A 24652-nucleotide genomic window follows, 5' to 3' on the forward strand; every position below is an offset into this window, starting at 1 on the left:
CGTTGTAAAATTGCCCATTTTCCAGTTCGTGTCTTTAACCGACTGTAAGAATCTAGAGATGAAGGAAGAGGCCACCTAATGGCTTAATCTAATAATCAGCTTCCACTACAGTCCCTCGTTTGTGCTGGAGAGAGAGCTCTCAGTGCAAAAAGGACCCCAGTCTGTGAAAGGAAGCCTGCCCTGCTCAGCCTAATGAGTCTGATGTAAACAAAATGACTTACTCATCTGAAAAATGCAACAGAACGAAAAAGTCAGATGTAGAAATAAGACCCAGAGGAAATGGCTTTTTGCAGTACACGTGAATGAACATGGGCTCACCCTGAAAGCTATCACAATATTGCAACGCCAGGTTCCCCACAAAGCACACACTGTGCACCTTTATCACGCACATGTTTCTCTCGAGCCCTGTGGCCAATGGACTCCTCACACATCTGGATCTGGCCTTGCTCCGCCCAGATGTGGGGTGAAAGCACTAATTCCCACACACGCCTTGGGCAAGACCCGACGAGCACAGTGCTGGGTCAAGGATATCCAAACGCAGATTGGGTACCAACTGCACAGACAAGGCCGGTCTGCAAAAAACTCAGAAGAATTTAATACACAGAGGTTTTCTTCTTCTCATCCACAGTATGAAATCCTAGAAGATTTACAACGGAAGAAAACATCTTAACAAGTAAAAACCAAAGGGAAGTGCATTTAAAATGGAGAACAGGAGGCACTTCTTTATCCAAAGGGCTGCAGGAGTGTGGAACAAGCTGTCCAGACACGTTGTCAAACCTGTGTGGGTTCTTCCAAGAAATGACTGGATCTCTGGACTGATTACTAACTACCGAAGGGGTCAGACAGGCGGAATTTTTGGTCTCGCAAACTGTCGTGCTCTACTGCAGGAATGGCTCGTCGGGCAACACAAAGCGCAGCTGGTGAGCTGTCTTAGTCAGAAGCCACCTGGCTGCCTCCCTGGCTGTCTGACACAGAAACACCTTGATCACAAGCTACAGCTCTCTCACCGCCACCCATCCTCCTCTTACACACACCCTCAGAAGTCATACTCCATTTTGCTGCCTGGGTGGCCTGTGCTCGTCAGATTAGCAGACAGTTTTCTCCTTAATAAAGTGATCTGGCGCAGAGAGAAGGGGGAAAAACACCACAAATATACAGTACAAGGATTTACCTACCGGGAGCCATCAGTGCATGTCATTACCCAAACAAGAAAAGAGAAAAAAACATTAACCTTAACCACACATCAAAGCCAAAGGAGGGTGAACTTAAAAAAACAAGCCTATTTACAAGTAAGCACACGTCTGGCCTAAGGCATACATGTGCACAGCAAAAGGGTGACTTCCTTTTCTTTTCTGAGTGTTAACAAACAGTGCACTGACAAATCAGACTCCTTTCAACATACTGAGAAGGCTGGTTTGCTGATGAAAAGGATACTTCACCTGGTTTCAATATGGTGAAAGAGGGGACAAAGAACAGCAGTTTACTCTGCTCTAGGTTTTACAACCTACAGGCTCTTGTACTGAATTCATTGGTGAAACGATACGTAATGTATGAGTCTTCCTGATTCATTAAACTAATTCGGCTCTATGCATCAACCTATACAAAAGAGACAACATGAAATATTCAAAGCCAGATTTAAAGGTTAAATCTAGAATTAAGCAAAATGTTGAGATTAGTCTTCAATTAAATACCAACACATCTAAAAATCCTAAATCACTTTAAAATTTAACAGGTGCTCTATGAAGACTGCACTGTATAATATGCCGGGCGAAAAAAAAGGCAAGAAGCAACAGACTTCTAAAGCTAGCAAAATGAAAAGTGAGGTTATGATGAACATTATAACATCACATCTTCATAATCGACAGATCAGAAAGGTCCATGTTCAACCCTTAACGATTCGGAACTAATCACCAGAAATGCAAACAACACCACCAGCTCTTTGCTGCAGTGCTGAACACAGAAAGCAAACCATCAAACACAACCGAGCAAAAGCTGGCCTGCATCGCTGCAGGTCTGCAATTGATCCACTGAAGAGGACGAGAGACAGAGCAGATGAAGGTTTCAAAAGATGCACTCTCTCTCTCGGGCTTGCACTAGGACATTCTCGACCCCGACTCGAGATGAAAGGCAGCACCAATGCACCTCTCCCCAAGGCCCCCTCAATCAGCTACCCAGCCAGCGGGCGGATGAGAGGTAGGGAGGTAGATAGATAGCACCCCAAATCACTGCACCCACATTCCGGATCAGAGGCAGGACTCGGACAGGCCATGAAGCGATTCCAAAAACACAATACAACTACATTAACACTGCTGTGTTAAGTGCTGAAGGGCTTGAAAATACATTTTAATTAAAAATGCACCTATATCTGTCTTGACGAAAGCATAGGGATTTACAAATTTGCATGAGGGCAATTTAAAAATCTCATCCAACCTCAGAAGTATCCAGGTTAAGAGAGTCATATGGCAACCCTAGTGGTGACAGAAAGTCACATGAATTTCTTTTCCAGGACGCCGGTTGACGTAAGAGTCCAGCTCGGGAGTCTTCGGTCTTTCACACTCCAGCAAACATGTCGCTTCAGATCGACAGAGTCAGTCTAGACAGCCCTGGGTTTTTAAGTTTGGAGCTATGACATGGGAGCTTCCGATAATGGGTTTGGGAACAGGAGTGGCATGATGCATCAAGCGAGGAAAAACACCCTCCAGTCTCAACCTGTTTACCAAGATACCTCACTTCTCAGGTTTGTAGTTTTTTGGGTTTTTTATAGAGTCAATGAAATTTCCACTGTTTTGTACTGTAAATTCCATACCTTTAGGGGGAAGGAGTTCCTTGTGTCGAGTTCGCTAGCAGGTCATGTGGAAAAGCACCATCTCAGGCTGCAGCCCAAAGATGAATATCTGACTGAAGGCCGGGGGGACACTGGTCCCCTCGTGATTTACACCAGCCCCAGGCACCCCCAGAGCCCCTCCAGGCTGTGACCCCAAAGAGAGAGGAGCCTGGAAGAGCCGTTTGGTTTTGATTCAGAATAGTTCACATTTAAAGGTTGCAGAGAAAAACAACGCTTCCCTTTTCATGCGATGCTTCCAAGTATACTAATTCAGTAGGTTGAAAGGCAACCTGGAAGGAAAATGCAAAAGCCTCTTTAAGCAAAGTTCTCCATCTTTTGTTGGACAGTCGCGCCGGCGCACGGCGCCAGCTCTGGCCTCCCCGCGCGCTGCTCCCGGCACCGTGAAATCGAATAGAACCACACGCCTGTTTGAGAAGTCAGCTGTGCCAGGTGTTCCTGCTTTAAGGCCGTCCCAAAACCAAATTCAGCCAGCTCCCAGACCCACTGGAGGCACTAAAGAAAGGGTGTCCATATTATACGGAAGATGTTTGAAAAAATATGAAATTATGAAATACAGAAGCAATATTCATCTCGGACAGCTGTCACTGTGCACTGATGATCTGCTATCAAAATTCCATGTTTACCTCAATCACTTCACTCAAACTTTAGGCGTTTGGATGAGGAACAGACCTGAAGCTACAAATTAAAGATCGTTTGATACAGGACTCTCAGTACTATGATAAAACCTTAACAACAGATGTTTCTCTTTTTGAGTTTCTTTTTTGGTTTTTACAAACAGTGTGACCAACTGAGTCATTAAATGACTGAATAAAATGCCTGGTTCTGCCGCTGTTTTCTCAGGATACTTTTTAAGCACAGACTCCGCAATGCACGTCGGGTCTTCATCACCAATGCTCACCCTTAGCAATAAGCTGACATTATGAACCAGAGCTGTTCAAATTTGCTATTAATATGCCCTATAAAGACATTTAAGCCTTTATTGGAAGAATTAACTAATTAATTCGGCTAAACGCAATCTAGCACCCCTAGTGGGTACCCGATAGTCAGAGCACCGCATTTCTGCGGACGATTCCCAGATAATGAGGCTACTGTTGTGTTACAACTGTCAATCAGCTGCCTATTCAGATTTTCAGTTTTTTTTCGTTCAGCAAAGCATCTGTAGCTTCAGAGTTATAAACTCCCTTTCAACAAACAGACATTCTCCAGTCTGCTACCTGGTGGCAAAGTGGATATCAGGCTCTGTAAAACAGACAAACTCAGTGCTTCCTCCTTAAATCATTAGTTCAGAAACTAAGCACACTGTCATGCTGCCCTTAACTGTACTTAAAGATCAAGCCTTAAAAAGGATTCCACTCCATCCCAAAAAGCAACACCGGCTCGGGCACCATGTCACATGGCACTTTGAAACGGGGCAAAACCCCAGGTGGCAAACACGACAGGAGACTGAAGTTCCCAGGAGAACCAGCCGCACCAACTCTTCCCAGATTCCTGGTTTCCAACTCTGACGTTCCACTGATCTCACTTGCCAGAGCATTTTCCTGCACAGAATCTTAACAAAAGTTCATAAAGCATAAGAGAAAGCAGCTCAACTGCTGCTGCTCTGCAGCTTTTAACGAATGTTACTGCTGATGGTCATGCAGCTTCCAGGTCAAGAGCAGGGGTCAAGCGTGAATCACCCTACAGTGTAACACCGCTGCACCCATCGGCAAAAAGCCTTAACAAATAAAAACAACCTGTGGCATAATTCAGTCATGCCTTTCATGTTGGAGCATAAATAACTACAGAAAAACAGGATGGAATCTGCTGCAAATTACAGATATTGACAGCACAAAATGGGTGTGATGTCTGCCGCTTTGGGACGAGAGATTTACGTAATAGCCAATTGTGCAGCACCGATTCCGTTGTTTCTATCGATCACCCTTAATCTATCAGTTTTTAAATACTTGAGCCAGCTTCCCACTGACCTCTTCAGAAGGCGATTTGTTCAGCTGAGCAGCTAAGAGACCAGTGGGAGCAAAACTCTCAACACCCAGCTGTAACTGAACTGACCGAAACCCTGACTCCGGGTTTGGGAGCTTGACGATTTAAGGGTGACCCATCACTCCAGCACCAGAATTTCCCCATTTTCCTAAAATGATGCATTTGGCAGGTGAGATTTTATAATACATCATATGTAACACCACTACCAAAATCAGTAGGTATCAAAACACTAAAAATCTCTTGGAGATCCCTTGGAGATCATATTCTCCCATAGTTTCGGTGTGTATTCTGTATGCAATGATTTCCTGTGCTATTTATCAAAGTGAAGGGTATCACTGGGCAGCCAAAGGAAGAGGCTCCCCCATCTGGCTCTAACTGGCAGCCACCTTCAGGCAAACCCCCCGAAGACGACGCCACAGCACGAGTGGAAAACGTGTGGCTAACCGCTGGGAGTGACAAAAAGCACTGGCGCATACGTCCTCTCGATGCGCCCCTTTTACAGTCCGCTTCAGACGAAGCAAAATCGGGCAGCTTCCTCTTGCCCGACTTGCCACGTCTGACAAATTCTCATTTTTTGAAGCTGCAACAGAAGGAAATCTCCGCAAAGGTTTTCCTGCAACTCGAGAGAAGAAACGAGGGGGAAAAAAAACAATCCATACACACACAACCACACAATTAACAGTTACTGTTTTACAGTCCACAATAATCAAAGATGACAGGGTCACAATCACAAGATCCCATAGCAATATAAACTCCAATTTTACGTAAAAGACTACATCAAGAGCTCAGTAAATAAATCAGGATAAGAAGATCTCCCCAGACGTTTGCCCTTCTCTTAGAAAGTTCACAAGGAACAAGCTTTAGAAAGAGTTACAGTACACAGTGTACTGTACTGTACTATATTTGTCTGATACTATAAGTCACCCATGCGTGATGATGAAACAAAGGAAAATTCCCTGACTGATCCTCAATTAATCTCTCTTCTTATCATTCCATGACAGCTTCCCTGCTTTGATCACATCCTGTTAAGATGCTAAAGTGCTTACTTTCACCTCTGGAATACACCTCAGCTCACACAGGAGGCTGCTTAACACCCATCTCCATGCTCACACACACCAGCCTCCCCTCCGCGTCCAACTTCCAGCGAGCTGGTAGCCAGGATATTAATTACATAATGCGCAGAGTGCTGTGTCACACTTCTGTCTGTCTTCACGGTCTCCTCTGATAATCACACTGCGGCTCGGTCGCGGACCCTTCCCCGCTCACACCCACGAGCTGCTCCTCCTGCCCCGACCCGGCTCGCCCAGCTGGGTCAGCCGCTCCGTTTCTGTTCTGGCTGGTGGAAACACATCTACATCTACGCAGGATTAATGTCCACCGCTTAAAGCTATGTCAGGAGCCGTAGATCACCCAGCTAGTTTTAACACGGGGTCTTAATCAGTATACCACTTAATTCTTAATTCCTACCACTTTACACAAAATAATTAAAACATGAGGGCACAAATGTTTATACAATTTCAATAACGGCTGTGAATTTGTTGGGGTTTTTTTAACCTGTTGATTTTCGGAACAAAAGCTCCAAATCCAACAGGTGCTGAGAAACTGTGCAGACCTCCGAGTTCTCAGCTGTTCCGCTCGGAGGGCTCAAGCACTGCAATCTAACGAAAGGCGACTTAAGAAAGAGCCTTTTCCATGAGCCCCTCGTGATTGAAACACTCAGTTGTGTATTCTCCTCGTGAAATCTCCCATAACCTGGGTAACCACTGTTACATACTTACAGCGGATTTATAGTGCTGCAAGAAATACCAGATGGCACCCACACGCCAGGAGGGATCGGATTTGTGAGGGCGAGATCCCAAGTATTCCAACTATCCATTTACCCATCTACTGTGAGCTCCTGCAGCTGCAGCCTTGCGAGTGTCTCTGAAAGGAGACGAGCCTGAAGCCTCCAGCACGCTGGCTCGCCGGTCTCTCGCAGGCCCGCACGAGCCGAAACGGGCTGGACTGCGCCGCGCGAGGAGCTCCTGACCTGACCGCGTCTCGTTCAGCTCTTTCCGTCCACACACGCACGCCAACGCAGATCGGCCAGCTGACAAACCTGGTTAGAATTCCGCGATTCCACACGCCCTTCTGACAAAATCCAGCAGCGCCTACGGATCTGGGCCTGGACAGGCCCGGAGACCGCTCTCCGACTGCAGGCCGGCGTCCCGCTGGCCACGAGCAACCGGCCGGGTGCTTTCGTTTCGCGCTGCGCTGACGGGCCGTCTCGCTAAAGAGCAGCCCAGCGCGGCCGGCAGCCAGGGGGGCGCGAGACGGGCAGAGGCACAGCGCCGCGAGGCAGCCGCCTGTGCCCATTACGGAGGGTGCTGACAAGCGTGATGTGGGCTGGGATTAAAGGAGCCGGGGCAGGAGGGAGGGCAGGACAGCTCCCACCCCTTAGCTCCCCGTCCCTCCGGACATCCGCAGCGCTCCAGCAGCTCATCTGTTCTGAGCTGTTCTTTCATTTATCTTCCCGGATCAAAAAACGGGAATATTCTTCTCCCTGGTCTCTCTAGCTCAGTCCCCTGGTCAACTTCCCAGACGTCCTGCTGGACTGAATGCCACTAGGAACAGGAAGTCATGCAGTAGGAGCTGGGAGAAGAGGCGACAGGGCACTGTTCTTGCTCTCAGACAATGCAGTCAATTCAATAAAGGAACTTAAACAGCTTCCGAAAGGAAAAAATAGTCATTTCCTCTTTTCTCTCTCTCCCCCTGCCCTGGGGGCTCTCAAGTCGCGGAGCCGGAGTCTGCTGGCAGGGCCGGTTCTACCAGCTCGGCTCCTCACAGCGGGTCAGGACCGCCGGGTCCGCAGCCCAAGCTGGTGGTTCTGTTCCCTCTGGCCAATCCCGACAGCTCCCCAGGGTGGACGTGGGTGTCTGGAGCCAAGTTCATCAGCGGAGTACATCCTTGTGGTTTCAGTACCCTATCATCTTCCAGACTCCCTCCAGTTAACGAAAAAGAACAACTTCAACCCCCAACAACACGCACGCACGCTTCTCCTTTAAAAAAAGACTATTTCCTTCCCTTTACTGGTTATAATAAACACTCAGCTTTCCAATATGTAAGGACACCAGACAAAAACCATTTTCTCCCAACCATCCTTCCAGACTGTAGCGATGAGAGTATCTGATTGTTAGGCAGATGCCCCCAAGCAGAGGACACAGATGAGAGAATGAACTACACCTCCGAGCTGCCCTGCAGAAGGACCGTAGCTTCCCAGCACGTGAAGGACAGAGGTCCGGTAACTCGGCCGGAGCCACACACAGTCGGGGTCTGAACCAGGAACCCCCTTTGCCTCTACCGCTAGCTCAGGGACCCCACTCCTGGCCCTGGAGGCCCTAGCACCTGCTGGTCTGTGCTGCAGTGAGCTCTCAGGCACACAGCTGAGCCCTAGACATGACTGAATAACAGGATTAAGTCAAACTGTTTGACTGCTTTCAGCTCTAACTACATTTCAGGCTGCCTTTGAATTACTGCATTTATTACAAGTAACACAAAAATCCAGCTCCTCAGGAGAAAAAAAAATGCAAATGCTGCAATCAAACAACTTAGTTCAATTAAGGCTTCAATTAGGTAATTAGGCCCAGCCGGAATGAAAGCTAGCAGGTATGTGGTTGTCCAGGACCAGGACTTTGGACCCTTGACTTAGTTAACAACAAAGCTACTGCCAATTTACAGCTCACCAAGGACTGCACCTCACTTGTTTCTACACAAGGGGCAATTTTTCACTGACCATCAAAACGACTGACCAAAAACCAAAACGCACGTCTCCCTCCCTTCCAAAAAAAAAACACAGGCCCCAGTATCAAGTAATCTGCTTTAATGCGGAAAGGCAGGCACTGCGAGACCTGAGCGTTTTGAAATGTTAAGCCACAGGGTATTGCATTCTTCGAAAAGGCCAACAGGAGAACGCTACAATTAGACATGACAAGACTCCCCCCTCCAGACACAAAACACACCCAGCATTCAAACTGCAATTGTCTCAGACACCTTCACACACTGCACACCAGGGAGCAGCCAGTTCAGCTGAGGACCGGCCTCACCATTCACCTGGATGAGGATTTCATTACCCCTCTGAACAGGGGAGGGACAGCTGTCATGCAAGTCATATAAACCACTCAGGCTACTGGACAATTAAAAAAAATGAATTGTCTACTTTGCCTTTACACCCCAACCCACCAGAACTGAACAATGTCACTTCATCGCTGTGCTAATTCAGCAGTATACACGAGGCCTCAACAACATGCAGTCACGCGGCCCGATTCTGATCTCAGTGAGAGCACACTGCGCACACAGCAGAGCAAACACTATGGATGGAGGACTGGTGCAGCTCTCTCCCAAAACACAAAGCTCAAGCCAGCGGGGTCAGGCCGGGGCAGTTACAAACAAGGCAAGCCAGAGGGGCCACCCCCAAACTCCCCCCGTCTCCTAGTAGCCCTCAGCCGCAGGTCCTACAAAACGTGCCAGCGACAACGGAAGGAGCATCGCGTCTCCCACCAAAGTCTCCACGAGTCACAGAAGCGGCTGTAGCGCCAGAAGCCCACTAACGCCAGCCCTGGCCCCTCTGCCCTCGTGCACCCCCAGGGAGTGAACCCCGGGCCAGGCTGCTCAAGCCGTGTGCTCAGGCTAAGCACTCGGGACCCCCCCCACCCAGGCAGAGCCGCTGCCGGACCTCCCCAGCAGGCCGTGGCCCTTGGAACCGCAGCTGGCCTCTGACCTCTCGCTCCGCGGCTCTGGAGCCCCACGGCAGACAGCGCGCTGCCTCAATGTGAACCCCAGAGGTACACCTGCCGTCCACACTGCACGCGCACTTCAAGCCAGCTGTCACATCACTCTGCAGCTCCCAGCTGCCAGCCCACTGGAGCTCAGCAGGTGTGAGCCTGGCCAGTACCTGGATGGGAGACTTCTCGGGAAAGCTGAAGTTGCTGCTGGAAGAGGTGTTAGCTGGGCAAGCAGGGGGCGCTCACCCTGCAGTCTGTGTGGGTCCTAATGCCCCAGTACAGTGACGTGGACACTATCCTGTAAACAGGCACCGTCCTTCAGATGAAACGTAAAACTGAGGTCCTGACTCTCTGTGGTCATTAAAAATCCCAGGGCGTTTCTCTAAAAGAATAGGAGTGTAACCCCAGTGGCCAAAATTTCCATTGGCCCTTACCAATCATGGCCTCCTAATAATCCCCATCTATGAACTGGCTTCATCACTCTGCTCTCCTCCCCACTGAGACGTGTGGTGAGCATTCTGGCGCACTATGGCTGCTGTTGCATCATCCAGGTGGGGCTGCACATTAGTGGGTGTGGAGGGGATCCCCGTTACCTGTAAAGCGCTTTGAGTGGAGTGTCCAGAAAAGCGCTATATAAGTGTAAGCAATTATCAATCAATTATTATTAAATAGGTGGCTGCGATGTTATTGTGAACTGCACCTCATCTTGAACCCTTAACATAAGTACCCCACCCCACTTAAAAATTTACAGCCACTTATGGATTGCCACCCCTCGTGCCAGCGGGCACGACCCGCTGATCTGGCCAAGGAGACAGAATTCAAGAAAACACACAGGGATACTGCACCTGGCCGCAAAACGGAAAACACGCTCCGCAAATCACAAACCCTGTCCACCCATCACACTGCAGAATCCTGTACCACAGCAAACCACAAGAGTGTGATCAAACACTCAAAACCGCAACAGCTCAGCTGTAGAGGAAGATCCCAAATCACAAAATAAATGTCAAAATTCAAAATTCCCCTTTTATTCTGGGTCAAACTTCAGTCTGTCTCCGTAAAAAAAAAAAGAAAACATTACCTTAGGTAGTCAAGGTCTTGCAGTGCAATTCAGAACAGTACATAACATTTCACCGCAGTAATAAACCACACACCAAGGGTAATGCCAGGTAGATTCGTGGTCTGGCGCTCTTTTTCTCCTCTAGTCTGAAAGCCGTGTCGGCACAGTGTATTATCTCACTGGCACTGCTTGCTCTGCCCACAGAGAGCAGCCCGGATGAGTTTGCCACACACACGCAGTTTACCTTCGTACAGAGTAGCTGGCAGTCAGAGCAACATTCATCATCGGCAGGAATAATCCACCCGAGCACAACACGACAGCCTTAAACAAGCTCGCTGTAGTCTCCCGGTCTGCGAGAATGAGTGCCGAAAGTTACGAATGAATCACTGCTCTGTACAAAGTCAAGGCTCAGATCTACAAGGAGCCTGCTGGTACAGCACGGGCAGCAGAGGCAAAAAAACACACGGACCTCTCGGAAAAAATCTTTACCACCACACGACACGTAGACCTCTTCAACGACTCTCCCGATAGAGGGAGGAACACCGAAGTCGCAAAGCGTCACGTTACCTGCCGGCAAGCAGACTTCGGATCCTCTCGGTTTGTTCCTCGCAGACGTCACTTCCTACAAAGTCACTGATCTGACGAGTCTTGAGATCTCACAGGGGCCCCAAGGATCAGTAACAGCTAAAGTGCAGAGGCATACTGTATAAGGGCAAAGCAATGTGCTCAGTCAGGGGCTCAAAACACCCGAAGGGATCAGGGTTCCTAGGTTCAGGCTTGGAACATCCTGTACTCCCAGTTTAAACACAGAGGGAGGGATGGGAGAAGACCACCCAGCTCAGACACCTTCACCCTCGGAAGGTACACTGGGCAGCTGGCGAATCAGGATGGCAGCCTGGCCCATCAGGACAGTAAGTGCAGATAAAGGAAGGGCGTAGGTCTCTAACCTACCATCCGTGACATCAAGGAAAGGTGGGATACTGGGGTCTGCGGGATGTTCCTCTGTAATGGTGCCCCTAAGGCACATGAAACTCATCAACTCCCACTCTGGCCAACAAAGGAGAAAGAGAAGCACAGGCCCGTCAAAACTCATGCCATGGAGAACTCAACTCATGGAGAACCAAGCTCAAGCCAAGAAGGTTGAAACAGCATTACAAACTGTACATAAACACTCGAGCAAACATCTGCAAGCTTATTTCAATGGAATTAAGTATGCAATACTTAAAATACAATTGGGGGAAGAAATCAATGAGAAAGCACAAACAGGGCACATCACTTACCTATCTAGGGCAGTGCTGAGCAACTTAATTTCACTGGATCACTCCACCAAAAGCCAGGCGTGCCTGGCTGATCCATTTCAGGCTTGGAAAGTTTACAAGAGCTTGCAAAGCATGGTGCTCTGACAAAATTCTACACTCTTCACAAATTAAATCCTCTGCTTCACCAGAAATGGTAGCTTGTAAAACACAAAACTGCACTGCAATGGGAACTTCCCTGCTGCAATGTACATTAATCTCACTGTTATGCAAAGATCTTCATTTTATAAGCAAAGCAGATTCTAGTTTAACTTAACAGGCACGAGTAAAGACACTGGGAAACAGGGGTTACAGCACAAGATCAAAAATCATCCCTCTACCAACACTAAAACCAAGCCTTTTCGCAAATAATCTCAAATCAAAACGACATCATGTGGAGAAGAAGCCTTGTAAAATGTTGCAGCATCTTAACCATAAAATCAATCACGCAATCCAACAGAACAGAACACATTTAAAGAGGCCAGGAGCTGGCTAGGTGGTCTGGTGACTCACTGTGTTAGCCTGGGAAAGCTACATAACCTCCTTGTGCTTGTGCAGCGCGCTGGACGAGACATAAAACAGACCTGCTTTCGGACGGCAGCAGGGTGATAAAAGCCCAGCTCGCCTCTTCAGTCTCTGCAAGATGACTTGGATAAAACTGTCCTCAAAAGCAAGTAAATATTATGATAGTTCGAGCGTGTGAGAGCAAGTTCAGGACAGTTCCAGCAGAGTTTCTGTAAATAATCTGTGATAAAAGAGAATTAAAAAAAGTCACTACCAGATGAATGAATTACCCATCTTCATTATTCCCACACCTATGAGCAGTGAGAGGCAACATGCTGGAGACATTTATTTACCACTCTAGTGGAAACTAACTGCAGAATGTGACTAATTCCAAATGGGAGGATTCCTGTCACATCTCTCTAGCCAGTGGACTACATGGCTTGCAAACGCCTTAAAAACCAACGGAGCAGAAAACCAACCTGCTACCAAAGGATAACTTTTTCTTGAAGGGTGAAACCTGCATGAAGTTAATTCTGCCCCCAGTCCTGTTGCAGATAAAGGAAGTGAGATCCGTCTTGCTAGGACTGTGAAAGGACAAACGTCCAGAAACGGGGGGTTAAGTGGGGCAGGACAGAAGACGAAGGAGGATGGCGAGTCAAGCTCGTAAGAGTTGACTGGTTTGAAACCGATCTGCCTGTCACCCAATCAATTGAGAGACTAATTCAGAAATTACAGGAGCTGGTCCCCGAGCCCTGAGCCTCTCACACCGACTCACTCACAATCCCCTGTGCTAACAGCAGGGCAAAGTCTTCCAACAAGGCGCTAGGAGTGGGGAAATACCCTACGCTGAACCAGTTTCTCTTCGGCTCCCTTCCATTACCACACCCATGACGGCAGGGATTTCTGTCAGCAACACCGACATTTCTTCAGGCGTCCCAATGCCCCGGAGACTAGAGGAAGGATTATGCATGAAAATGATCCATGCAGGGAAATCAATGCAAATAACTGTCAAAATAAAAAACACAGGCTTCGCTCTTAACCGCCTAGCCTGAGTTTAGCATGCCAAGAACAACTGCCTTCTGCCACTTGTTTGACCTGCTGCTATTTTTTCCCCCCACAGAATGTATGACCAATACAGGGTTAATGACTCCAGCCTAGAATCTCATTGGTCACTTCTGCCCTACAGACCACCAGCTGAGCAGGCTGCCCGAGTGGTCAGGCTCTGACTGCTGGGGCTGTCAAGAAGCCTTCGGGTTTTACCATCTGCTTTCTGAAGCGAGGAGGAGAGCACATCCTGCTCGCCCTGCTGTATGGAAGTATGAGTGGCATAGCTGAAGAAGAGCAGTATTTGGATTCGTCTCTCAGACGGCTATTTCATCTTGTGCGGTTTAACGGCCAGTAAGAGGCTTAGCGACCAGCCCACAGAAGGGGACCAGCAGGAGTCCTGGATGTCTACGGCAGCTTGAGAACATCGGCGACCAAGATGCACCTTCTTGCACGCGAGGTTAAAACACCCCCTGCACGCCTGCTCCTTCTGCACAGGAAAGAGAACCTGGAGAGCCCCAGCAGCCGAGACCCTCCGAAACACAGCTGGCACAGCAAACACACCGCAAGAGACCCCTGAACTAGGAGCAAGGGGGGAAGGAGATGCATGTTCTGCAGACATAACCATCCAAAAAGAAAGGCTGTTAACCCATATATCCACTCTGAAAACGGCCTGGAAACCAAAATCGACATAAAAGGACCGCAGAAGATGCAACTAAAAGCAGAGAAGCATCCACTCATCAAACCACTGCGCCCCCAGCTCTCCAGACTGGAAGGACGTGCCAGTCTCACGCGTGGAACCGCATCCGATACCCGTACAGACAGATCCTGGAGGCGCTGCACTGCCCCACCATCAACGCCCAGCTCCAGGGAGGAACGGAGCCGGAAGGGAAGGGATCTCCGCACAGCATCCTCCACATCCCCAGCCGGGAACAACAATATCTCCTACTGCACAGCAGGCGGAAGGCATTCCTGCGCGCTTTTCTTTTTACAGGCTGCAGCCTCCTGTTCGCAAGCCAGAGCCAGGTGCTGGATGACTTGGCACTCGTTACTTTAGTTTGAGCAAATCGGCAACAGCAGCGCGAAGCACAGATAATAAGCACTTACTTGGGTCTGTCAGGACAAGCATTAGCTCAAGAACTCGCAATCTAAATAGGAACCAGACTGCAATGGAATGGAGGTCTTCTTTTTCATCAATGGACACTATTAAAACCATTCTCTCTCTTCAATTCATATTTGCCTAATTACTGTACACTCATCACCGGATAGAGAACACTGAGTAAATATTTACAACACCTGTTGAACAAGTCAGCAGTCTACCAGAGCCTCGGATCTTCCCAGACTGGAAGGAATTTGAATGACAGAGCTCGGTTCCCAGGTTTCCCCGACATACTAATTAACAAAGAAGAAAGAGGACTCTTACAATAACACTAATCATGGGGGCACCTGGCCAGAAAACCCCTTATTCTGCCGGTGCAAAGCCAGAGATGCTCATGAAAACCACTTGAGCCCAGTCTACCTGCTAAACCCTGTGAGGGCACAGAGGGCACCGATTTCTGCAGCACCCCGTCACTCCTGCTGCAATGTTCATGGGTCCCAGCCTGGTGTTCGGCACAACAAAGCACGTCTGGGAACACAGCAGGTCCACGGGCTGGGGTAACCCGGGGTACAGCTAGAAGCAGGAGAGACCCTGGTGAATCCAACAGCTGGAGAGAGGAAGCGGACACCCCTTGCGTTACAGGACAGAGGTCTTTCACCAGCGACTGCTGGGAAATGAAGTTGCTGCATCATGAATCACTACCGTGTGCAAAGAGTCAAAGGTCACGTGAGGGCATTCGCCACAGTGTGCCCCCTTGTGACAGCACAGACAAGCCCTCACCACACGGATAACAGATTCATTACCCAACACCACCACCTCTCTTTAAAGGATATGGCCCTAATAAAGCCAGCAAACTCTTCTCTTCTGCCATTTACCATCAATTTCCAACACCCTGAGGGGGAACACTGTGCAGAGAAACGGCTACGGAGACCTAATGAATGAAAACCATGGTGCTTCTGATGAACGGAATAAAAAAAAAAACGACAGTACCGGGCTTGTACAATCGACCAGCTTCTCCCCTCAGCTTCCATGACACAACCACCACTAATCAATGTTCAAAGCCTGCAGGCAGGACACGCACAGGAACCCCACACGCACTGCACAAGTCTGCGCGGACAGAGGCCGGTGACTCACTCCGACCCCCCCTCAGGAAGCGGGGAGCCCACGTCCTTAATTCTTCACGCTCCCCACACCTGTTCAGGTTTCTAACAAGTTAAAAGGCTCGGCCGGGCGTGCCGAGGCAGCAGCAGGGGAGACGTCCATACCACACCACACACAGACCAAGCCCTCTCATCCTCGAGGAGAGACCACAGTCCGAGGACACTGGAATGGCCGAGAGCTGCGCTTTTCCCCTTTATCCTTCCCATATATCCAATGACTAAGCCTGCAGAAATTCCTTCCTAACTGTATGGCCACTTAAAGGGACTGATGCCCTCCCCCCACACTCATCCCCCCCCCCCCCCCCCCCATCCGACCAAACAACCCAATTACTTTTCATCACCAGTCTTCTGCCAAACCTCCCCAAAGCACGTACACACACGCACACAGTAAATTACCTCTCGTTGTCACGTACTCTCCCATGCAAAACACTTCTGAGTTTTTCTTTTAAGCTCCCAAAAGGCCTTAACAAGAATAATAAACTGGGGAGAAAGAAACAAACATCTAGAAAAAATATAGATACTCAAACTGACGACAAAACCAGCTTCACGCCAGAACTATTCTGAAACATCCTAGAAACACGTTAAGTTTTTACTAACTTTTTAATTACCTCCTGGTATAAGCTGCGGGCTATGAATGTTTGTACAACGCTAAGGTTTTGCAAACTACGAATTCTGTCTTTCATAAAATCCTGCTGTGTGTTTCTTCACTTCCAATCACAAGCAAAATAAGGCCAGTCTGCACAGAAGATTCAGAAATCCCATGACGCAACAATTCCCATCTTTTATGATAACAAGACCCCCCAAAAAGCCGAAGATGGATTACTGGTTTTCCAGCTGCATCAGGCAGTTGTGATTAGACCTGGTCATCTCGGTTCCCAAATCCTACAGCTGCACAACAGGACCCTCACCTTCGCTGAAGGCCTCCACAAGAGCACTGCTATTGAGGGCAGGTCAACCCCTCTGTCCTGGCAGCTCTCAAGGGAGGACGGCGGCTCCCGGGTGCTTTGCAGGATTTTGAGAGGTGAATCAGAACCCTGATCTCAGACGCTTGGATCCCGACACGGAAACACTTGACCCTCTCGGCGTCACGGCCTGAGCACCCAAAACGACAGCAGAGCAGCAGCAGCTCCAAAGTCGGGTGCGAGCGAGTGTTTGGTACAGATCACAATCCTCGGGTACAGCAGAAGTCCTACCCTCTGATCCCCCCCGTCAGGTTTGACAAAAACGGTTCATTAACTCTCCGATACCAGCATCGTGTCGACGTGCTATTCTGGATGCCATCTTCCCAGAGCCAGACAACCAGACTGATTCTTTTGCCCCTTTTTTCTGTTGGTTCCAAGCCCTGACAACACTGACCAGATCAGATAATGAAGTCAAGAGCAAAGAGTTCAAAGCTCTTCTTCTCTTCAAAACGTGGTGGCTCTGGTCTGGCTGTCCTGGGCCTCACCTCTCCAATGGGACTCCTGCCCGCCTGGGTCCCTGGCTCTGCGGCCAGGAGTCGACATGCCCGTGCAGAGACAAGAAGATCACAACAAGCCCACGCAGACCCACAGCCTCGGCACCGCGACAGCGTCAGGGAGCTGAGCTTCACGTAAACAAGCCGCTGGGGTACAGCAATCGCCTATGACAGACACTGCATCTGGGAGTGCGGAAAACCGAGATCATTAAATCAATTCCAGCACAAACAAGTTAGTTAAAACTGAGCTTCACAAAAAAAAGAAGTTGTCTGCTCTCCCAAAACCAGCTGTTTGATGTTAAAATTCATCTTACCGAGCAGTTGTGATACAAAGCTTTGAAAGAAGGCAAAGCCAACACTGTCTGTCTTTCTTACAGCTGCAGGTATGGACCTAAAATGTCACAACCGTTAGGAAAAATACATGTACTAAAATTTCTCGCAAGTAACCTTCGAGCAGCCTGTTTTAGCGAGGGCAGACCACTTCCAACATGCAGTATGGTTTCATTTTCGGCAAGTCCGCAATGAAAGAGGTCATCTCAAGAGCCAAGAGAGCGCGCGTCTGCAAGCAGAGCTGCAGGCTGGGGTGGAACGCAGGGAGACCCCTCATGAAGAAAAGAGGAAGGGGGAGAGGAGCCAGCGAAGGAAGGACAATGTTAGCTGGATACCAGCAGGCAGCCTGTCCCGCTCAGACCCCCGACATCCCGAAGACATCGAGCTCAACTAGATCTCTCCACAACCCCACCGCCAAACAGGAGACACCCCGCCTCCCCTCGTCGCTTCAGACAGAGACTTCCTGGTCTCAGAGTGAAGCTCCTGGATGGATCAGGGGCATGGAGCACCCTTCCAGAGCAGGAGCACGACTGGAAGGCAGCAAGGCCACGTACGTCTACAGCAGACCCCCTGGCGAGGGGTCTATACACAGAGCGAGGGGCACTAGGAACACACCGCCCAGTCCCTGAGCTAAGCGTTACTGCAGTTCGACCTCCAGCCCAACCATCAGCTGGTGAAAACTGGGCCACGACGAGCAGAGGGGCCCCGGCTTCACTCTCAATCCCTTCCGTCTGGGGCCCCATCTCGGCGCCGCATCCCTAACAAACAAATCCTTACGCTTTCCCGGGTTTCTTTTGAAGATCTGTCCTCTGATGCGGCACCTAACATCACTGTAAAAAAATGGGTTGGTAAGATGCCACACGAGAACACGATGTACTGTTCACTTCGAAAACAGTCATGGAGCAGCCTGGAGAAAAATTAAGAAATAAGGAAAAGTGCGATCTACCACAAGCACCTGGTTTTAATGGTAAGGAAGTCACATTTCAGATGTGTAATAATTTTATATCTCCCACTTGATATTTAAAGCATTCTGTAAGCTGGACACAGAACTTGGCTGCTGCGATGGAAACCCTGTCAAGCTTTCAATGCAAAAAAAAAAGTTCTGTAGGATCTCCTAACAAGTGCTTTCCCTGCTGTCATTTCTGCACAGAAACAATTTTGAGTCACCTGAAACTAAAGCAGATGTTGCATTTAAAAGTCAGCTGGCTTTAGTCATGCTTTAGTCAGTATAAATTCAAATATCAGTTTTCCCCCCAGTTATTCCTCTGGTCTTTTTTACAAAATGTTAACGATTTCCCAGATCTGAGAAAAACGCTGCAACTGAAGAGTGAAAATCAAACAAGTTGCTACAAAGATGCACCTCTGCATCCAAAAGGGATCCTGCCTTTTGAATAATTGAACACACAGAAAGAAGCACAGTCTCAACTGTCCTCTTCCAGCAGCAAGACACCTCATTTTCAAAACAGGAACTTTTCACCCTACACACCTGCAACAAGGATGGCAAACTAAGAAACACACAGGGCAAACGCCTGCGCGTGGAAAAACAGCTTTCGAAAGAAACCATGAGGCTTCCCAGGTGTTCTGTATGTTCAGTCTTCAGCACCAGTCTGGCAAGGACTGCTGGCAACAGGATTACACACCGAGCACTTCATTAAAAGTGCAAAAGGAGTGGGTTTTACTTAGTTATCACTGTAAAGGAAGCCCAAAACAAAGTAACGACATTAAACAAAGTCACCGCTTGTGAGAACACAGTGTTCCTTGTTCGCTACCATCCAGGCCAGCCCACAGGCAATTGTTTGCTTATTTAAAGCATTAGATACCAGCGAGGATGTGCTCACTTTGAAGCGTGGAAAAAGGACAAGAACAGACCTTTGTTTCAGTCAAGAACAACTTCCTCTTTCCTCTCTCAGACATTCAGTTCGAAACAAGATAACGCACAGCCGTCAAAGCGCAGCAAAAGGCTGAGAAATCCCAAATCAATCCCATTTCACTCACTGAAAAGCAGAAAGAGCCCTTTTATTTTTCACATTCCGAGGCTGGCCGAGCAAGGCAGAACGCGTGCAGAAAATGCCTGTCTCTTCGGCAGGGCAGCGGCTACTCTATATTATTAAAAGCTGCAAAGAGAGAAATCCGTTTTCCAGAGACCAATCCCAGATCTAATACATCTGTCACTCGGGTCAGCGTGCTGCACAGCTCACTCACCCAAGAACTTCACTGACTCATCCGCTCACGGTACTGTACTTGTCTCAATCGCACCAGCACTACTGCGGGACGCCCTGGTCAAGGAACCGGTGTCAGCAGATCGGGGTTTTAACAGCACCAGACTCGCGTGCGCGAAGAGCTGGATGCTCCAAGCTCAAATACATACAGAGAAACAAATTCATGTTAAACAGACACGCTTGAACTTGAATATCTTGCAGCTCCCGCAACACCTAAAATGGATCAAACAGATGCATCACGAGAGCCGGAGAGAGACAAAAAAATCTACAACGATGCCAAAAAACAGACAACGTCCCACATTCCATTAAAACAAAAAAATCACAATGGCCACCCAAATCAAAACGCGGAGCCACAGAGCACAGGCCTGGCGGACAGAAAATTCCTGGCCGAGTAATTAGAGAGAGGGAGAGTTACGCACTGGTCCAGATTGACTGGAAAACCACCGAGCGCCCTTGAAGAAACATCTGCGTTCAAGAAAAACAAGGCAATTACACAGGGGAAAAAAGGGACTGGTAAGAGTATTTGCCCTTCAAAGAGAGCCTGGAAACTCTCCATGGTCTGCGGCGAAACCATCAGCGCTCAGACTAAGCCCATCTCCTCTGGAAGGCCGTGCTGCTGAGCAGGCCGCCGAGAGGGGTCCCCTCTATTTCCTCGGGGATCCCCCTCCTTTGCCCCTCTTCCCGTGAGCTGCTCTCGGCCCCCCGAGCGCGCTGCGCTAGCGGGACAGGCCTGAGCAGACTGTGGAACGCCTGCCGGCCCGCCCGCAGGACCAGCCGCCTTCACTCCCCGAAACGACCCCACACGATTCCAGCCGGGGGCACAGTGGCCTCGGCACGGCTCTGCCCCCCCCCCCTGCCCGGAGAGGGAGGATTTCTGCTTATTAAACTGGGGGACTCCACTCAGAAATGGGGTGCTGTTACTTCTATCCCAGCCTTCCTGTAGCTGAAGGCCCAACCCGGTCAGCTCACAGCTCGGACAGCTCCCATGGGCGCTCAAGAGGCCAGATCCACTCCCGAAGTCCCGCAGGCCGCGGGGGACACTGGTAACGACGGAGTCTTCACGCGGAATAATCCGCCCGTAATGCAGCACGGGGTTTTAATCCATAGCAAGCGGACTGAAGGCTGAGACTAGACTACCAGGACGTGGATATCTGAAACGCAGTAAAACGCAGTCTTATTAGAGCTCGAAGGTGTGCTGCCTGTTTCCGTCTCACTTCATCCTATTTCCTGTTAAACGCAGATGTCGAGGCAGGAGAAGCAGGCCTGCCCGTCCGCAGACGTGCGGGCGGCGGTGACCGCGAGAGTGCAGGGATAACACCGGAGCCCGCCCGAGGACCCGCGTCACGGGCTCAGCCGCGAAGGCCTCTGAAAGGGGCCGTGACCTGGCGAGAGCCCATGCGGACGGGCGGTGAACTGCTGCCCTGCTGGTGCGCTGCCTCCCCTCCCCCTCCTGCGGACCCGCGGACCGCGAGCAGAGCCAGCCCCACGCCTGGAGCCGCTTGTGCCTGCTCTTTGCTCAGTCGCACGTTCAGGACCATATACAAACAAACCGCAGGCGTTAGTGGGAACGAATTTGAGATAATCGTCCTTTAAATGCTGCTTTTAACACAGCAGGCCTGGTCAGACACCGAGGCTCTGTGAAAAATAAATACTGCACAGCAGGCTTCAGTGTCTGCACTGGGGTCTAGTGGTCTCCACTCCCAGATACCTCCACAAAACCTGCTCTACTGGGCTCTCTCGGAGGTGCGAGCTCCAGTCCCCTCCTGTCTCCTCCACTCCTGGGGGGCAGCGGTGACTTCAGGTCTCTGTTCCACCTGAAGCACTCAACTGCTTTACTATTTTTAAAATTGCATTCAAGATGTCCGCAAGCTTTTTTTTTTTTAGGTTGCCGATGGCTTAAAATCGTTTTTGCATTCCTTTAGGATGAAAGGTGCCATACAAAGCAAGCAACAAATACCATGCAGTTGACTCAGGATATGGTACCTTCAGGAGTAAATCAGAACAACTAAGGAGCAGTGGGTTTGGAGTTGGCCAGGGCTTTCTGAGCTCAGAACACCAGGGTGAGCTCATTGAAAATTCAAACGAGTCACGGCAATAAGGTTAAAAAACTGCAGACGTGACTGGTTTTTAACGACATTAGTCACAGCACAATATCTGCAGCAAACAAAACACTAAAAAAAATTATGCAACGGAGATCACGGAAGACGAGCAGGTCAGGTTGTGGAGAAAAAAAAAACACCCCTTGTTTCGTTTCAAGGTCTGAAAAAAGGTTTGGAATCGACACACGGTCAGGGTGTTGAAAAGTTCCCCTTCCTCATTACAAACGTGATCCATTTTATGGTTTTATCAGCCCTACTGCAACAGGGGGGCAGTGGGAAAAGCGCAGGGGCAGGAGGCTGGACGCAGCCCGAGCACGGCGCAGGGCGTCACTCCCAGGCACAGCGGCAGGAACACCCCCGGGAGGGAAGCACGCTGTGGTCAGGGCCAGAGGTCAGGGCAGCCCCCATCACACAGAAACACTCAGGAAACAAAAACAAAAGAGCCTCGAAAGCAAGGCTTCTCCGCCGTTCTGTAATTAAGCCGGAACTGGAAGGAAAATAATTCAAACAATCGACGCGGCGCAGCTCCCATCGGTCCAGCAATAGAAACTGGAGCTCAGGAAGCCGCTGGCTCTTTCCTTTGTTTGTTTTCGGGGGGGGGTTATAAAATGCCAATTGACCATGAGACTCGCACACAGGTCTGCTCAAGGAGGAGGGGGGGCCGGGGGCTCCAGACTGTTCCCATAGACAGCAGGTTTCCCACCATTCTCGCGTCCCTGGGCGGGAAACCCCCCGCGAGGCGAGACAGGTTTCGCTCCGCCAAGTCTGGAGAGCCGGCCAGATCGCTCCAGGACCGCCGGCCAGATGCCCCCCTCACCGCGCAAGTGCGCTCTCGCAGGTGCGCAGCGCCCAGACCGCCGATCGGCGCTCAGGAGGGACCCAGGAACTGTGTTCTCTCCGCGGCTCTATGATCAGTCCGTGTGTGAAACCCGCCAGCAGTGACAGCAAGTCGAAGAACGCAGGAAGCGTTCCGCCGACGCCAACAAAAGCCACGGAGGAGCCCCGAGTCCGCCCCCCGGACCGGGCTGAACCGGCCCCCGGCCCTGCACCTGCCCAGGAGGCCACAGGAGCGGAGCCACAGCCAGCCCAGCTACTCTGCTGATCGACACGCCAGGCCTCCACGCCCTCCCATCCACCCATCAAATCAAAAACAAAGGAGCACCAAGGTGTCAGGAGGTTAATGATGAAAAGAAAAATGGCAGGAATGTAACAAACAGCTGGACCCACACAGAGAATACACGGGAAGCAGAACAATGTATTTTGCAGAACCCTGCCATTTGCTCTCACAGGAAATAAAAGCCACATTTCAAGAGGTAAACCCACCCAAACAAGGCCACTGTGCGCCTCCTGTTTCAGAAGAGATCACGCTTACTTTTCCAGTTTCCGAGCACCTGCCTGAAAGGCCGAACATTTATCACTCCCGTCATCTAGAGGAGCAGACACAACAATCGAATGCTAATTGTGTTCTTCTCCAGAAAGAGCAGCCGATCAGGGTCAGTCCTGAGGCCAGCACAGCCGGAGAGCTGGCACAAGCTGCTGCGTTGGTCCCACTGAGCCCATATCAAGCCGATCCAGGCCACAGAGCCAATCAGGAAGGAAACCATGCAGGCACCTGTCCCTGGACAGTCCACTTATGCATTCAGACAAGGTCTGTCTGAACTCCAGCTTTCACAGAAGCAGGCCATTAATCAGCATGTCTATACAACTGGCCAGCAGCAAGTCGGTCCCCAAGAACAGCGCCTCCAGCCGAAAGGGCAAGGAACAGCAGCCAGCCGGCTCCGTGATCCCAAGAGCGCACTTTGACATGAGACAGAAGGTGAGGGTTTCCTGGACAGCTGACAGTCCATCGTGTGCCTCAGTGGGATAAACTGAAATGACTCGTGTAGGTTCATGCTAGTAAAACATGCAAAATATTCCAGAGTTTCTTTGGGCCACAACCCACCCACCTTGATCAAAAGGTAGCTTGGGCTGAGCTTACTTTACAAGTGGGCATGACAAAATGCCTAAATTACAGGAGCAACAATTTTTTAAACCTCAGAAAAAAACAATAAAATTGCAGCAAATCGACAGAAAATAAATACTTTTTAAAGAAACCTACTTGTCCCACTTCTTTTTATCCCGGTTGATTTTATGTGAAACGCGCTCTGAGAAAGGGGTGCCGAACCAGCACAGCCCGTGGGGTTCAGACCCCCCACTTCAGCAACAAGGTGCTCGAAAGCTGCAATCAGAAAGAGCTCACCAACAGCCCTGGAGATAACCGAAGCACAAGCTGACAAACAACCGAGACTTCTACTCCACCATATACCACCGTGTCCCTGATCCACCCCGGGGGCTTCTAGGCTGTGTTCTTATTGACTTCACTGAATCACTTATTGAATTCATCAGGCTACGTTTCCACCAGCCCCAGACGGCACACATCCCTGCCAGCCAGGAAGCCTTTAAGCATGAAAAACACTGCTCCTCTCCAGCGCTCATGGTCTAGCTCCCAGACCCAGACATTTCTGGGTGTCACAACCATTTAGCAAACACATCACCTGGGGGATCCAAAGGCACTAAGGGGCCCTTGGTGATTTTTCTCTTTCTCGGGGTGCCCCCTTGCACCGCGGGGGGGGACACCTCCCGCTCGAGGTGAAGTCACGTGAGCGACGGCGGCTCACTGGCGCGCTCGCGCCTCTCCAGAAGCCAAAACCGCGGCGGCGGCGCCTGGAAGCTTGACCGAACCTCGCCCCGACGTGGCAGCCGAGCTCGACACTCGTCCGCCCCGGCAACCCCGCTCCCCGCAGACCCTGGGACCTCCGTCACGT

General features: G+C 50.0%; 1 protein-coding gene across 1 annotated transcript in view; it reads right to left on the reverse strand.

Annotated features, from left to right (window-relative positions):
* igf1ra (insulin-like growth factor 1a receptor) overlaps nt 1-24652 on the reverse strand; it is a 142738-nt gene that overhangs the window by 95873 nt on the left and 22213 nt on the right. The window lies entirely within an intron of this gene.

Source organism: Atractosteus spatula, chromosome 7, assembly GCF_055471065.1.
Source record: "Atractosteus spatula isolate fAtrSpa1 chromosome 7, fAtrSpa1.hap1, whole genome shotgun sequence".
NCBI classification, from domain to species: Eukaryota; Metazoa; Chordata; class Actinopteri; order Semionotiformes; family Lepisosteidae; genus Atractosteus; species Atractosteus spatula.